The 15705-nt window shown below is 41.2% G+C and overlaps 1 long non-coding RNA gene across 1 annotated transcript; it reads left to right on the top strand.

Annotated features, from left to right (window-relative positions):
- The first annotated feature begins 8141 nt into the window (after positions 1 to 8141).
- On the top strand, positions 8142 to 8845 carry LOC131275661 (uncharacterized). Its single transcript, XR_009183133.1, has 2 exons — positions 8142 to 8334; positions 8521 to 8845. It is a non-coding gene; the product is annotated as an uncharacterized lncRNA (long non-coding RNA).
- The last annotated feature ends 6860 nt before the right edge of the window (positions 8846 to 15705 follow it).

Below are 15705 nucleotides of genomic sequence, written 5' to 3'. Positions count from 1 at the left end.
TGGAATATTAACTCTATAGGAAAGAAAAGGATTTTTACAGAAGTCATCCAATCATTGAATCATTTACTCAAAATTTGAGTCCATTTCCTTCTGAGTTGTCCAGCTTTCTCTGGAACAACTCCATATCAATAAATCACTGTTTTAAGGTATATAGTGTCGAACAGGAACTGCAAAATGGGGCTCCTTGATAGTATCCAAATGAACTGGGGACTTCTTTAAAAAAAGCAAATACCCAGTCCTTCCTCCTAGGAAACCCAAATTGAAAAGCTAGGACTGACATCCCTTGGCAAAGGAACTTTCTAAAACTGTTCTTCAGGGCTTCATCTTCTCATTGGTGCTGGGGAAGAACCAAGTTTAAGTCTATGCCAGACAACAAGAATGAGCAGCATGGAAAAAGTTCAGGAAAATAGAGTTTTTTAAAGCATAACATATGGGTTAAGTGGGCACTCTGTTCACTGATGGGTTCTGTGTCTGCCTTCGAAAGTCTAAGAAAGATATGAGTTGACAATCACGAGAGTAAACTAGTTCTCAAGTGTGTTTGTGGGGAATGAGGTTTGCAGTAGTTTGTCACAGTGAAAGGGCAATGCAAAATAAAAATGAAGACACCCACCGTGCTAAGAAGAAAGAGAAATTAATTTCTTCTGTCTGATGAATTTTGAGGAATAATCAGCTAAAACCCCACAATACATCAGTTGTAACACTCAGACTTAGAAAAGTTTTCACTTACAAAATTAAAATTTGATCTAAAATTTGAAAAGAGAATGGATAAGGCATCCAAAAGATACAGCATGAGGAGTATGGGGAGGGGGCAAAGACATAGAGGAAGGAATGAACAAGCCTGTTGGGAGGATGAGGCAGGCTTTCTCATGAGGAGCCAAAAAGGTAAATTGGGGTGAAATCTTGAAGGACTGTGAATGTCAGGATGCTTCTCTAGGCAATAGGCAACCACAGAAGGGTTTTGAGTAAAAACAATGAAGGAAGATTTGAAGACGATTTCCCCCCAAATGAAGTCTTTATGAACTCCACTCTTAAAATATTCACTCTGAAAGGTGGGTTATCTTTCCAAACATGTTTGGGAGACACTGTATTCCCTATCTCCATCTTGGAAGGCCCTAAAATACAGTAAACAAGCAAGGACACTGGTAAGTCCTGCAGACAAAAAGCCACTTGATTTTTGTTTAACCCAGAATTTCCCAAACTCATTTGAACACAGATTATATATAGTTTTGAGATAAAGTTTACTACATTTGCAGGCATTCCAGCAGGGAAACTAGCTAGAAATTTACTGTTTTAGGAGATTAATGGACTACAGAGATTTTGAGAACTTGATGTTTTCCTCCAGAGCTTTGTCAAAGGCTTCAGTTCTTTGAAAGAAGAGTGCTGGCACACAGATCCGAAGAGAGGTAGCAGGGATCAGAAGACGGTGGAGCTGCCCTCCCCACTCCTGGGATGGCACTCACAGCCTTGCCCACCTCCCCCATCCCAACCACATTGGACACTTGGTAAAATAAACACACTGTGACTCCAATGTTTATGTGTCTTGGTGACATTAGAAGTTATTCAAGGCATAGAAAATAAACCCTTTTTATGGATCATAGTAAAAAACACAATGGAATAAAAGTACCTGTTGATAACTTCATAAAAGAAAGTTATCCAATTTGTGTATTTTTTCCTCCACTTTTGCATAATGTCTTGAAAAATACTGTGACTAGCAAAGAGCCAAGTATCAGATGTCTCTAATCAGAGTGAAAATGAATACCCCACATTTGTCAGCACATTTAACTTTCAGAGCACTTTCTTTTCATAGTCTCAAAGGCTACCTGTAAGATAAGGCAGGGAAGACGTTTTAGTCCCTTTTGGAATCTGAGGCCCAACGATGCTTTGATATTGACATAAACGCAGTCACTGGGGAATGGGGACTGGAAATCAGTACCCCTGATTCCCCACGAAGTGCTCTTAGGAAATGAGGATCAGGGAAGCTGGTGTGGCTCACCCAGTTAGGTTCGTGTCTACCATATGGGAGGTCCAGGGTTCGATGCCCAGGGCCTCCTGGTGAGGTCAAGCTGGCCTGTGTGGACAGCTGGCCCACGCACAGTGCTGGCCCACCTGGAGTGCTGCCTCGTACAGGAGTGCTGCCAGGTGCAGGAGTGTGGACCCACGCGAAGAGCTGGTGCAGCAAGATGACACACAAAAAAAAGAGACACAGAGGAGAGACAATAAGAGTCATAGCAGACCAGGGTGTGGAGGTGGCACAAGGGAATGATTGCCTCTTTCCCACCATGGAAGGATCAGTTCCTGGAGCCTCCTAATGAGAATGCAGGCAGACACAGAAGAACACACAGTGAATGGACACAGAGAGCAGACAATAGAGGGAGGAAAGAAATGAAGATCAGACACAGAGGCTGTTTGGGATCAAGTGCTTAAGATATTTGACTTATATCCATACTCAGTGTTTCATACTTTATAAAAATGGTCTCTAATCCCCACACTCTAATGTCAGTCTCCTTATACCAGTTTTATGAACGAAGACGCAGAGGCTCAGAGAGGTTTTGTTCTTACCCAAAGTTGAACAGCTTAGAAATGCCAGAGGTGGGACTCCAGCCCAGGCCTGGGTGATTCTATGTGTCATTGTTTAAGGAATCCTGTTAGTGCATTAATACCAACTTTTCAATTAATAATAATCTGCATCATTTATTTAGCTAACTAACTATCATACACATCACTGTCACTTTCCAGACAACCTCAGAAGAAAGCCATGAGGAATCCAGGGTCAGCTTCTAACCACATTCTACAGAGTGGAAAGCAGGTTTGATAAGGGGAAGCACGTTGTCCGGGCAAGGAAAGGGCAGGGCCAGGATTCGAACCCAGGAAGGACACCCAGGAAGCAGCCCTCATTGCCCATCTCCTCTGCTGCTCTGTGTGTCATTGACTCAAGCAGGCCCCCTCTATGCTCCCCTCTTCTTTCCCACCTGCCAGGATAACGGTCTATAGCAGGTGGACCAACACCTCAGCTCTTCTGTATGCCTCCCTTCCCACCAAGAGTGTCCCCTCTGAGGGCTTGCTGAGCGACAGCAACACCATCCGCATCGCGTTCATGTCAGAACCGACCCTGGCGGCCTCCACCTTCAACACTGCAGTCAAGGGTGAGGGGCCCTGGGAAATTCCCCTCTCTCCTGGGGTGGTCGTTAGGGATCAGCGGAAGCATGGAGGGGCTGGGGTTGGAATGATGGGGGGCGGGGACCCGGTGGCCAAAGTAATCCTTCGTCTACCTATAGCAGATTTGGCTTTATTAACACCAGTGCCTCTTGTTGATTGAGCATCTACTATGTGCCAAGTGCCCTGCTGCCTTGTCCCCCCTGCAGGGCAAGAACTGTTATTATCCCCCTTTTTAATGAAGATGCTCAGGCTTAGAGGAATTGGATGATTTGTTGAAGGCCCCCAGCTCGTAAGAACGGACTAAGTTTCCAGCCCCAGTGTTCCTGCCTTTATAAAATCCAACCAGTTTCTGGTATTTTGCATCAGCACCCCTTTGACTAACATATACAGAAATTCTAAATTTAGCTTCCTGAGGAACTGCGAAACTATTTTCCTCAGTGGCTGCAACACTTTGCCTTCCCAACAGCAGTGAAAGAGTGCTCCTAGTTCTTCAAATCCTCTTCAATACTTTTAATTCTCTATGTTTTAATAGCAGTCATTCTCTTATGTGTGAAATGATGTCTCATTATGGTTTTGATTTGCGTTTCCATAAAAGGTAGTGATGTTGAGGAACTTTTCATGTGCTTTTTATCCACTTGAATTTCCTCTTTGGAGAAATGTCTATTTGAAACTATTGCCTATTTTTAATTGGGTTATCTTTTATTTTTGAATTGTAGGGTTTCTTTACATATTCTGGATATTAAAACATTAATGGATATATGCTTTTCAACTACTTTCTCCTACTGAGTATGTCATCTTTTCATTTTCATGACAAAGTCAAAATTTTTAATTTTTAGGAGGTCCCATTTATCTCTTTGCTCTTCTGATGCTTGTGCTTTGGCTGCAAAGTTTAAAAAACCATTTCCTAAGACAAGATCCTGAAGATGCTTCTCTTCATTTTCTTCTAGTATTTTATACTCCTTGCTTTTATACTTAGGTTTTTCCTATGGTTTGATTTAATATTGTTCATGTTGTGAGATAAGGTTTCAATTGTTTTTCTTTTTTTTTTTTGAATATGCATATTCATTGCTCCCAGTAGCTTTTGTCGAAGAGTGTATTCTTTCCCAATCAAGTGGTTTTGGCAGGCTTTTCAAAAATAAATTGGCCAGGGTGCAAGAGGGTGGCAGAGTAAGCAGCTCCAAGAGTCAACTCATGCTAGGGGACAGTCAGTAATCTAAACAGAGCTATCTAAAGCACCTGTCTGGGGAGTCCAGGAGACCAGAAGAGCATCCTGCAACATCCTTGAAAGAATGAAGGGAAGAGACTGCCCATCTGCAGTGAAAATTCATGAGTAGAGCACTCCACGCCACAGAGGCCAGTGCACATCCTCCAGTGGTGGCACAAGCCTCCTTGGGAGCTGTTCTGTGGCTGGAGTTGGAAGCTCCATTTCCAAAATCAGGGGAGGAGGAGACGGCCAGGCACAGACTTCAGCTACTGTTTGGTCATTTGGCTGGTGAAGGTATAATCCTAAGAACAGCTGAAGTTTGAACTTGTCCAAGTCAGAAAGAGGCTGGTAGTGTCCACCTTTACTCCACCCCGGCACAAGGGGAAACAGGCCTGATTGAAAATCACAGTGAAGGTAGGGATCGGCTTCTTTCCTCCCAGGTTGAATTGCAGTTCTAGCTTAAGCTCCCACCCTAACTCCGGTAGGGAGAGAGCTGGGGGGATCTGCACCAGCCTCTATGGGAACTGCAGGTGCTCTCAGCCCACACAGGTGGGATACTCGGACACCATCCCTAGCTACGAATAAGATAGGAGGGGAGAAGTGGTCCTTCAACCTGTAAGCTTCTACCCCAAATAAATACCCTTTAGGAAGTCAGCAAATTTCTGGTATTTTGCATCAGCACCTTTTCGCCTAACTAATACAAGTGTGAATGGGCATACTATAAAAACCGTTAAAGGCCAACCATGTCCAAGAGAAACTGGAGTGTGTGGCCTCCTTAAGAAAAGGATCCAGGGAAACGGACTTTGGCCCAGTGGTTAGGGCGTCCGTCTACCACATGGGAGGCCCGCGGTTCAAGCCCCGGGCCTCCTTGACCCGTGTGGAGCTGGCCCATGCGCAGTGCTGATGCGCGCAAGGAGTGCCGCGCCACGCAGGGTGTCCCCCAGGTAGGGGAGCCCCACGCGCAAGGAGTGCACCCATAAGGAGAGCCGCCCAGCGCGAAGGAGGGAGCAGCCTGCCCAGGAATGGCGCCGCCCACACTTCCCGTGCTGCTGCCGACAACAGAAGCGGACAAAGAAACAAGAAACAAGACGCAGCAAAAAGACACAGAAAACAGACAACCGGGGGAGGGGAGGGGAAATAAATAAATAAAAATAAATCTTTAAAAAAAAAAAAAAAGAAAAGGATCCATATTTTCAAGAGAAATATTTAGGTTTGCTTTGAAATTCTCATCTTTCTTTTTTCTTTTTTTGTCTTTATTTTTCCAATATTACATTCAAAAAATATGAGGTCTCCATATACCCCCCCACCCCCTCACCCCACTCCTCTCACCATAGAACAATCTCCTCCATCATCACGAGACATTCATTGCATTTGGTGAATACATTTCTGAGCACCGCTGCACCTCATGGTAAATGGTCCACATCATAGCCCACACTCTCCCACGTTCCATCCAGTGGGCCATGGGAGGACATACAGTGTCTGGTAACTGTCCCTGCAGCATACCCAAGACAACTCCAAGTCCCAAAAACGCCTCCACATCTCATTTCTTCCTCATGTTCTTTTATGCTTCAGCAGTTGCAAGAGAAATGGGTTCAGGAGTCTTGGCAGTGCTGGGGAAAAAAAATGTCCTCAAGGGATTCAGGATAAGGATTAAAGAAGGATATGAATACTTAGCATGATTCCTGTTCAGTAAATGTTACTTTGTAGCTATTATTTGGGTCTATGTGTGCCCGAGGAATCAGGAGGGTTAGAGGAGATGTAAGAATCCCCCACATCATTCAGCAGATAAATAGTGCAACTAGAACTGCATTCCTGTAGACCACATCTCAGACTTGATGAAGTTGGCAGTCTTTCTGCACAGTTGATCTATTGATGGACCAAAGTAATTCTAAACAAACTTAAATAATATTGAAGGGACTATAATTTGAGAATTTCTGATCTCATGAATGCAGTTGAAACCAAAGGCAATATATAAGAACCTTGGTTATAATGGTTATGAAATTTTTAAATGGTGGATCATCCATCTCGCACGTGCGTAACACTGGTCTATTAAAGTTCTGTAACAAAGTGTCTGACTCTATATTTGATGTTGGATTTCTGACAGCTTTTAAGGCTCACCCTTCCCTCTTCCCCTTATGTCAATATCTGGGCAAACTGAGAAGAAAGTCCAGATGCTCCCTGCTTTAGGACTGGCAGGAAGTTCAAACCGAACAATCCCTAGCTCACACGCAAGAGCACTTACCCCAGCCTGACACAGGCATCGCCATAAAAGCCAAGCCAGTCTTGTTTCCCTGCTCTCGAGACATCACATTCTTGTACCTGATGGGAAAACTGCTGTTCCAAGGAAGCCTCTTGTGAGTAGTCATTCATTTCATACTCTCTTGTTACATGATGCATAAGGCATCATCCGTCTTGACATCCAAAATGGATTTTGGATGGGATCCCATCCTCCCTCTGTGGGTTGTCCATAACGTTTGGGGCTGTGGGAGGATATCTAAGCATTGTCGACCATCACTGGGAGTCTTTCTTTGTCTTTCTCTTGATCACCAGCTCTTTTGTTGAAGAGCATTCACTCTGAGGTAGTACATTCTGGCTAGCTTGTGCTTTGGACTGTGAGATTTTCTGCTATATTTGCTGAGTTCTAACTAACCTCTCTCATAGTCCTAACCAATTGAAGCTAGAAATATGGTGTTTAGGGACAGCATTATGGAATTGGAAGTATCTTTAAAGTAGCCTGGTATCATGTGCTCAAGCCCTGACCAATGTACAAATGACAGATTGAATCGTGTGTCTCAATTCCAGGATAAACTTTCCCTGACACTATGCTAAAGATAACAACTTTTACCTTGTAACCTCTGGTGGTGTGAGTCAACCAGGTCTTCACCCCAATCTATAGAGGGCTCAAGGGAAAGACCAATATCCTATGCAAAGCATGGGTCCATTAGGTCTTCCTCACTCATGTGGAGGAAGAGCAGGTGCAACGTGGCACTCAGAGGTCACAATCCTAGGACTTTGGAAAGTGTTTGTACTGCTGCTACCTATACCTCTGTCTCCAAAAGAGATCCTGATCCTCACAGTCATAGGGACAACACCTCTCAGAGCCCTGAGGCACAGCGCAGGTGTTAATTCAGCCATGGGCAAGGGGGGAGGCCCATAACTTTACCAATACTGATCTGAAGCTCTCTGGAAGAAGAAACCTATCAATATGATCAGGATGGAAGTCCCTCCTCCCAAAATTTACCCAGTAACCACACACACACAGAGACAAGTAAACACACACACACACACACACACACACTGGAAAAGTTGCCTGATGGTAAACCAAGTAGTGAATGGTCTTTAAGACCATTGTTGGAGGGAAGTGGGAAGATTCACATTATCACTGAGACCTAAATATAACCACATTAGCTCAAAGGGGTTTTATGTGAAACTACCAAATTTCTAGGTAATGGTGAAGAATGGAAGAGAATAGAAGAACTACTGAATGGGGGTGGCCAATGGAAAAGTCTTGGAAGGAAACACCCTCTCTCTGCCATGCGAACTACCCACATTTGAGCCACTGGGGATAAGGAGAGGTGACAGGTCGCTTTGGAAGACTTTTAAGGAAGTACCGGTGAAATTCCCCCTTACTCTAACCAAAGCACATTGGCATTTCCCACATCCCCTCCCCCTCCGCTAAGCAATGCTGCTTTATGATGTCTCGGCCATCCTGGACTACCATTGGCTGGGGACAAGGCCTTGCTGACACGCAAAGCTGAAGGTGTGGTTTTTACTGTCATGGATACTTATATATAAGAAGGTCAGGAGCAGTGGGGGAGGCCACTATTGAGTACACCATGGGACAAGTAACCACTAAAAAAGATGAGCCTAAAATTGATACAGAAAACCCCATCATGAGTACAAAAGAATCAACCACATGCACCAGAGGGACCGAGAAGACTGACTATTTAATGAAGACCAGAGATAGTAACAAGGTCAGATAACCCTACTCATCCTCCTCTTCTTCCCCATTGACTCCCCACCCAGCATTCCCACTATCCTTGCCTGGTATAAACCCCCTCCTCAGCACACACCCCTGATTACAAGCCCCCTTACCATTCCTGTCCCCATCCACTCCCTCCCAAACTAATGCCTTCCTGGGCTCACTCTTTCTCTTCCAGGATAAGAAGATAATCAAGATGGCAAACCTCACCCTTCAACAGATTTCAGAAAACCATAGGACAATAAAACCTCTCCAAATATTGGTCATCTATCACAGGGTGAAAAAGAAAGAATCAGATGAGAACAAACCAGGAAGAAGAAACCCCGGGGGAACTCTGCCAGTCCAAGTAATTCCCTGTGCCTCGTAGAGCCCAGAGGCCTCGAATTACCCAGTGTGTCTACAGAAGAGACCCCAGGGAAAATGACATATGAATAGAGAATGAGTCATCCACAGTAGGGTACACTTATAGTGATAAAGTTAAAATAAAGAAGTTGTGAAAAATTTCTCCTTGCAGGAGCTGTAAGTGTCTCACTGTGGGTTCTCTGCTGATGGGAAAGGAGGATGGAAGAGAAGAGTCAGGTGTGTGAGGAGGGAAAGAGGTGGGCTTCTGAAGAGTTAGGGGCAGACAATCCAGACATTGTGGATCAGCACTGAGTCAGGATTGGTATTGAAGAAAAATTCCTCCTTCAAACTTGTGTCTCTGAACAAGCAACATTTTCTGTGATCTAAGCATCTTATAAAAAAGACAATTTAGTAAAAAATAAAAATAAAAAAGGATTAAAAAATCAGTAGCATTTCTGTACACCAATAATTAGCAATCTGAAGAGGATATTTTAAAATTTCCATTTACAATAGTAATTAAAAGTATAAAATACTTAGGAATAAATTCCCCTAAAGATGTGAATTACTTATACACAGAAAACTGTGCAACACTATTAAAGGAAATCAAAGAAGACTAAAAGAAATGGAGAAAAATTCCCTTTTCATGAATAAGAAGACTAAACATCATTAAGATGTCAATCCTACCCAAAATAATAGACAGATTTAATGTGATCCCAATAAAAACCACAGTATTTTTTACTGAATTGAAAAAACTATGAAATTTATTTGGAATGGCAAGAGGTCCTGAATAACCAAATATATATTGAAAAAGAAAAATGGAATTGGAGGAATCACACTACCTGGCTTTAAAACGTACCACCAAGCTACAGTGGTCAAAACTGCCTGGTTTTGGCACAAGGATAGACATACTGACCAAGGAAACCAAACTGAGAATAGTGACATAGAGCCTCACATATACAGTCATCTGATATTTGACAAGGTCACCAAGCCCACTCCTGTGGGAGAGAATGGCCTCTTCAACAAATGGTGGTTGGAAAACTGGATATCCATATCCAAATGAATGAAAGAGGAACACCATCTCACACCTTACACAAAAATTGACTCAAGAAGAATCAAAGATCTAAATATAATAATTAAGACCGTAAAGACTTTGGAAGATAACATAAGGAAGCCTTGTAATAAGATATGGCTTCATGAACTTCATACCCAAAGCACAAGCAGAGAAAGAAAAAAGGTAAGTGAGTTCTACTCAAAATTAAAAACTTTTGCACCTCAAAAGTGGTTGTCAAGAAAGATAAAAGGCAGCCTACCCAATGGGAGAAAATACTTGGTAACCATTAGTAGCATTTTGTATGGTTTATGAATTCCAAAAATACGTATTGGATTAGGTTTGTAAACTGGTCAGAATCTGGGCATGATTCTCATATAACTAACTATAGAACTGCCATGTGATCCAGAAATTCCACTTTTGGGAATGTACCCAGAAGAATCAATAGCAAGGACATGAAAAGATATATACACACCAATGTTCATAGTGGCATTATTCACTATTGCCAAAAGTTGGAATTAACCCAAATGCCCATCAACAGATAAATGGATAAATAAAATGTCATACATACATACAATGGAATATTACTCAGCACTCAGAAGGCATACAGTGCTAACACATGGGATAACATGAATGAATCTTGAGGACTTTATGTTGAGAGAAGCAAGCCAGACATTGATGGACAAAAATTACATGGCCTCACTGATATGATTTAAGCAAATCAAGCAGTCTCAGAGAGCTGTTGTCTGGAAGATAGGTTTACAGGAATTAGAAACAGCAAAGGTTGTGAGCCAATACCCATATGGGTGAAATCTATGATATGGTGGAAGTGTGTAGTTGGGCAGAGAAGGATATGACAGAAGTATAGTGATATTCTTGGGTTGGGTGGTGCAGGTCTGACAGTGGGGTAGCCTGGGGAGCATGGGTTGGATGGTCCATGGAAGTGGGGAGAGGGTTGAGGAGGGACCAGATGAACACTGGGAAAGGGCAGGTATGTGGATGAAAGTACAAAGTTGGGATCCCTTTTATGGCACTATGACAAGAAAGAATTACAGTTTAGGGTATTGGATGGGGGCATTTGGGACAGGGCACACCTGGAGATGGCTTCTAGGGAATGTGTGAGTGATCATTTTACCATAATGTACTATATCAGTGGGTGGAGACCCACCTAATGAGCAGGAAGGAGTTGTACTTCCATCCAGGGAGGACCGATATGTTCTGAAACAGAGGGTGGGGAATCTCAAGAGCATGTGTGAGTCCTAATAGGGGAGGACAAACCAGTGTGTCAAGACCTCAATGTAGTGGCAAGTAACTGTGAATCTTGTCATCTGAGGAGCGAAGCCTGGTAGTCACTGTGGACCCCAAAGGACTGGGAGGGAGGAATAGAATAGATGGAACAGGGGATGTTTAGTGGGTAATGGAAGTGTTCTACATGATCTTGCAATGAGGGACACAAGCATGTTAAATATCAAAATTTATAAAAGTGTACAGTCTAAAATGTAAATCATAATGTAAAAAATTGATCCTGGTTAGTAGCTATGTTCAACTATTTGCATTATCAGTTATAACAAGAGTACCATGCACATATGAAAAAGTACTAATAAGGGAAGGGGGAAAAGGGGAGGATGTTGGGTATATGGGAGTTCCCTATATTCCGTATATGACTTTACTGTGACCTGAAACTTCTCGGAAAACAAAATGAGAAAAAAGTAAGACAACGGGCATAAATGGAAGAAAATGTCACTGTACAAACAGGACAACAGATATTACAGTGATGAAAGGCAAAATGTCAAAAATTTAATATTTTTCATTATTTATTAATACTTCAATTATTTCATTTTACTTTCAGTTTTTAAAAAATTGTATGTATTTTATTTCTTATATTTAAACATGTCATTATTATTTCTTTTTCCTATTAATTATATTTGGCTATTTTATTGGCTTAATTTTTGAAGAAGCTTTGGCTCACAGAAGGGTTACAAGTAATGCAGGGAAGGATCATTGGTGTGGGGTGCCAGTTATGGGGGATATATGGGAGGAAGTTCACCTGGACATAGATATAAAGTATATAAATCTGTGCAAATGTTCATGGGCATTGTCACAGTGGTTGGAGATTCACACAATAATGGAGAGAATATTGAATTCCCATCCTGGAGAGCTCTGCCACATTTTCTAAAGGAACAGCAACAATCCTCCAAGTACAGGGGCAATTACTAGCCAAGAAGATGATCCATTAATGGACCCTTGTTATGGATAACTATGCTTATGGACCTTTGCTCTTGAAATGGAAACTTGGCCTAGTGATATAGCATGCCTAAGAGTTACCCCCTGAGAGCCTCCTTGTTGCTCAAATGTGGCCTTTCTCTAAGCCAAACTCAGCATATAAATGCATTACCTGACCCACAGCATGGGATATGACTTCTGGGGATGAGTCTCCCTGGCATTGAGAGATTACTACCAAGCACTGGCTGGTGATGCAACCAGAAAAAGACCTTGAATAAAAGGTGGAAAAGATAAAGACAAATGAGCTTATATGACTAAGATATTTCAAAATGAGTCAGGAGGTCATCAGAGAGGTAATGCTTATGCATATCTCAGTGGGATCTCATAGACAGCCAAAATAGATACTACGCCAGATCTTGGGGCTCCTAACGGCTCTGGAGACAGCCAGGTAATACAGTCAGGGCAGGTATTTCTGGAGTTTGGTGCCTTGCCAGTGGGCCCTAATTTGGAATTTGTGCTCCTGAGAGTGACAGACTTGGACTCAATAATGGCTTCCCTACACATGGCTCATCTGTTGCTTCTATTTGAATATATAATTGGTGCTGGAGTTGGTAGGTGTATGTCCAAGAGACTTAAATCTTTGGGCTGTCCATCTGTCAGCTGGGCCCTGAGCTGCAGTGACATTGCAACACCTACTCTCCAGTTCAATGGACTCACCTAGGACAACTAACAAGGAGGTGAGGATGGACTACCAGCATACCAAGGAAACAAGAAAGATTACAACTACAAGCAAGATAGTACCATCTGTCAGCAATATGGGATAGAAACACCCTCTTAATTAGTGGTGGAATGGACATCACCATCCCAGAATCTTCAGGAATGGGGAATGAACTAGGGACTAGAGTGGACTTATTGATATTCTATTACAGACCTCTTGTGATTCGAGCAAAGGAAGAAATTACAACATTGTTGTGGAGGCAGTGGCCACTGGAGGCTCTGAGGGCAAGGAGAGAAAAAAAAAAGTTGTAATATAGGGGCATTTTCAGGACTTGGGAATCATCCTGAGTGACATTGCAATGACATATGTAGGCTAGTATATATCTACCCATAACCTACAGAATTGTGTGGGTGTGAGTATAAACTACAATGTAAACTATAACCCATGCTCAGTGGCAATACCCCAAAATGTGTTTATCAATTGCAATGAATGTACCATACTAATGAAGGATGTTGTTTGTGTGGAAAAAATGTGGATGGTATGGGGATTAGAGCATGTGGGAATCTCTATATTTGTTATGTAACATTTATGTAATATAAGTATCTTGAAAAAAATAATAGATAAAAAATAATGGATATTAGTATGACACTGTATGAGCATAAAAACAACTTGAAAGCCTGTAAAAAGCAATACAGCTGCTAGGAAAGAAAGACACAATGAATGAGATTTAAAATATATTAGAGTGGAGCAAATGTAGCTCAGTGGTTGATTGCCTGGTTCTCATGTACAAGGCCCCAGGTTAATTCCCCTATATCTACTTTAAAAAATACATTAGTGGCATATAATAAAAGATTTGAAATGTTAGAAGAATGAATAAGTGAATTTGAAGACATTACATTTGAACTTGAAAGATAGCATAACAGACAGAAATGAATGCAAAAATTGATCAGGGTCTTTGGAGTACTGAATGAGAACATGAAATGCAAAAACCTATATGTTATAGATATCCCAGGAGGAGGATAGAATGGAAAAGATGTAGAAAGAATATTTGAGGAAATACTGAAAAATTTGAACTCTTATGAAAGAAATGTATATCAATATTCGAGAAGGACGATGCATCACAAACACAATAAATCATAAAAGATCTACTTAGAGACTACTACTATTCAGAATGTCAAAGGCAAAAGATAAAGAGAGGATGTCGAGGGCACCAAGAAAAAAGCAATGTGCTACTTGCAAGGAAGCCTCAATTAAGGTAAGTGTGAATCACCCATTAGAAACCATGGTGGTGAGTAAAGTGGTATAATATTTTTAAAGGATTGAAAGAGAAAAAGTGCCAGCCAAGAACTATCTGGCAAACCTATCCTTCTGAAGTGATTGTGAATTTAAAGTCTTTACTCAAACAAAAACTGAGGGAGTATGTTTCCGAGACTGGAAATATAAGATACATTAAAGGGTGTGTCACAGCCTGTAAGGAAAAGACAAGGGAAGAGCCCTGGAGAAGAGTCCAGAAATGAAGAACATAAGTAAGAGTAAGTGAAATGGTTAAAACAGACAATAGTAATACATGACAGCAGAAAGTAAAGGAATAGAATGGGTGAAATAAGCAACACTGTTACGTTGATGACACTGAATGTTAATGGATTGAATTACCCAATGAAAAGATATAGACTGATAGAATGGGCAAAAAACAAGAGCCACCTATTTGTTGTCTATAAGAGATTCACCTTAGATGGAAGAACAGAATCAGGCTGAAAGTGAAAAGTTGGAAAAAGATATTGCATACAAATAGTAATTTAGAAAGCAGGAGTAGCAATACAAATATGTATAAATATATTTTAAATGAAAAATAGTTGTAAGAGACAAAGAAGGTTACTATATATTAAACGGGAAAATTCACTGAGAAGAATTAGCAATAATAAATATTTATGCACTTAACATATGTGTCCCAGAGTACCTGAGACATACACTGACAAAACTGAAGGGAGAAACAGATGTATCTGCAAGAATATATATAGGGGAACTTTAAAACTCCACTCTCAGCATTAGATAGAACATCTGGACAGAAGATACATAAGGAAACTAAGAGTTTGTATAACATGATAAATGAACTAAACTTAACTGATTTACAGAGCATACACACTTTTAAGGTGCTCATGGATCTTTCCCCTGAAAAGCCCACATGCTGGGACATGTCAGATCTCAATAAATTTAAAAACACTGAAATTATACAAAATTCTTCCTCTGATTATAGTGGTATAATGTTGTAAATTAATAACACCTAGAAAAATGGAAATTTCACAAATATATGGAGATTAAACAATGCACTCTTCAATAATCAGTGGGCCAAAAAGAGATTGCGTATGAAATCAGTAAATACTTCAATACAAATGAAAATGAGAGAAAGAGCTGATGTGGCCCAGTGATTGAGTGTTGGTCTCCCACATATGTGGTTCCAGGTTCATTCTCCAGCCCCTGGAATCTAAAAAACAAAAACAAGGAAACAAGAACATAACATATGAAAACTTATAGGAGTCAACATAGGCAGTGCTTAGAGTGAAATTATATACCTAAATACATACATTAAAAAAGAAGAAACACCTAAAATCAAAGACCAAACTACATACCTGGAGGAAGAAGAAAAAAGGCAGCAATCCCAAGGCAGGCAGCAGGAAAGAAATAATAAAGATTAGAGTAGAAATAAATGTAATGGGTAATGTAAAAAAACAACAGAGAAAATCAGCAGAACTTAAGGTTGGTTCTTGCAGAAGTTCAACAACACTGATAAATCCTTAGCTAGGCTAACAAAGAGAACAAGAGAGAAGATATAAATAAATAAAATTAGAAAGGAGAAGTGGGGAATTACCACTAACCCAGAAGAAACAAAAGAGATAATGAAAGGATACATTGATGAAAGAAGTAATTGATGTACTCAACATATGAATCACAAGTAACAACACTGGATTAGTCATCAGAGGCAGGCTTCTAGGGAGTGTGTGAGTGCTCATCTTTCATGGAGTGTTATATCATTG

The sequence above is a fragment of the Dasypus novemcinctus genome, chromosome 23 (assembly GCF_030445035.2).
Source record: "Dasypus novemcinctus isolate mDasNov1 chromosome 23, mDasNov1.1.hap2, whole genome shotgun sequence".
NCBI lineage: Eukaryota > Metazoa > Chordata > Mammalia > Cingulata > Dasypodidae > Dasypus > Dasypus novemcinctus.
This window is presented reverse-complemented; position numbering and strand designations above follow the sequence as displayed.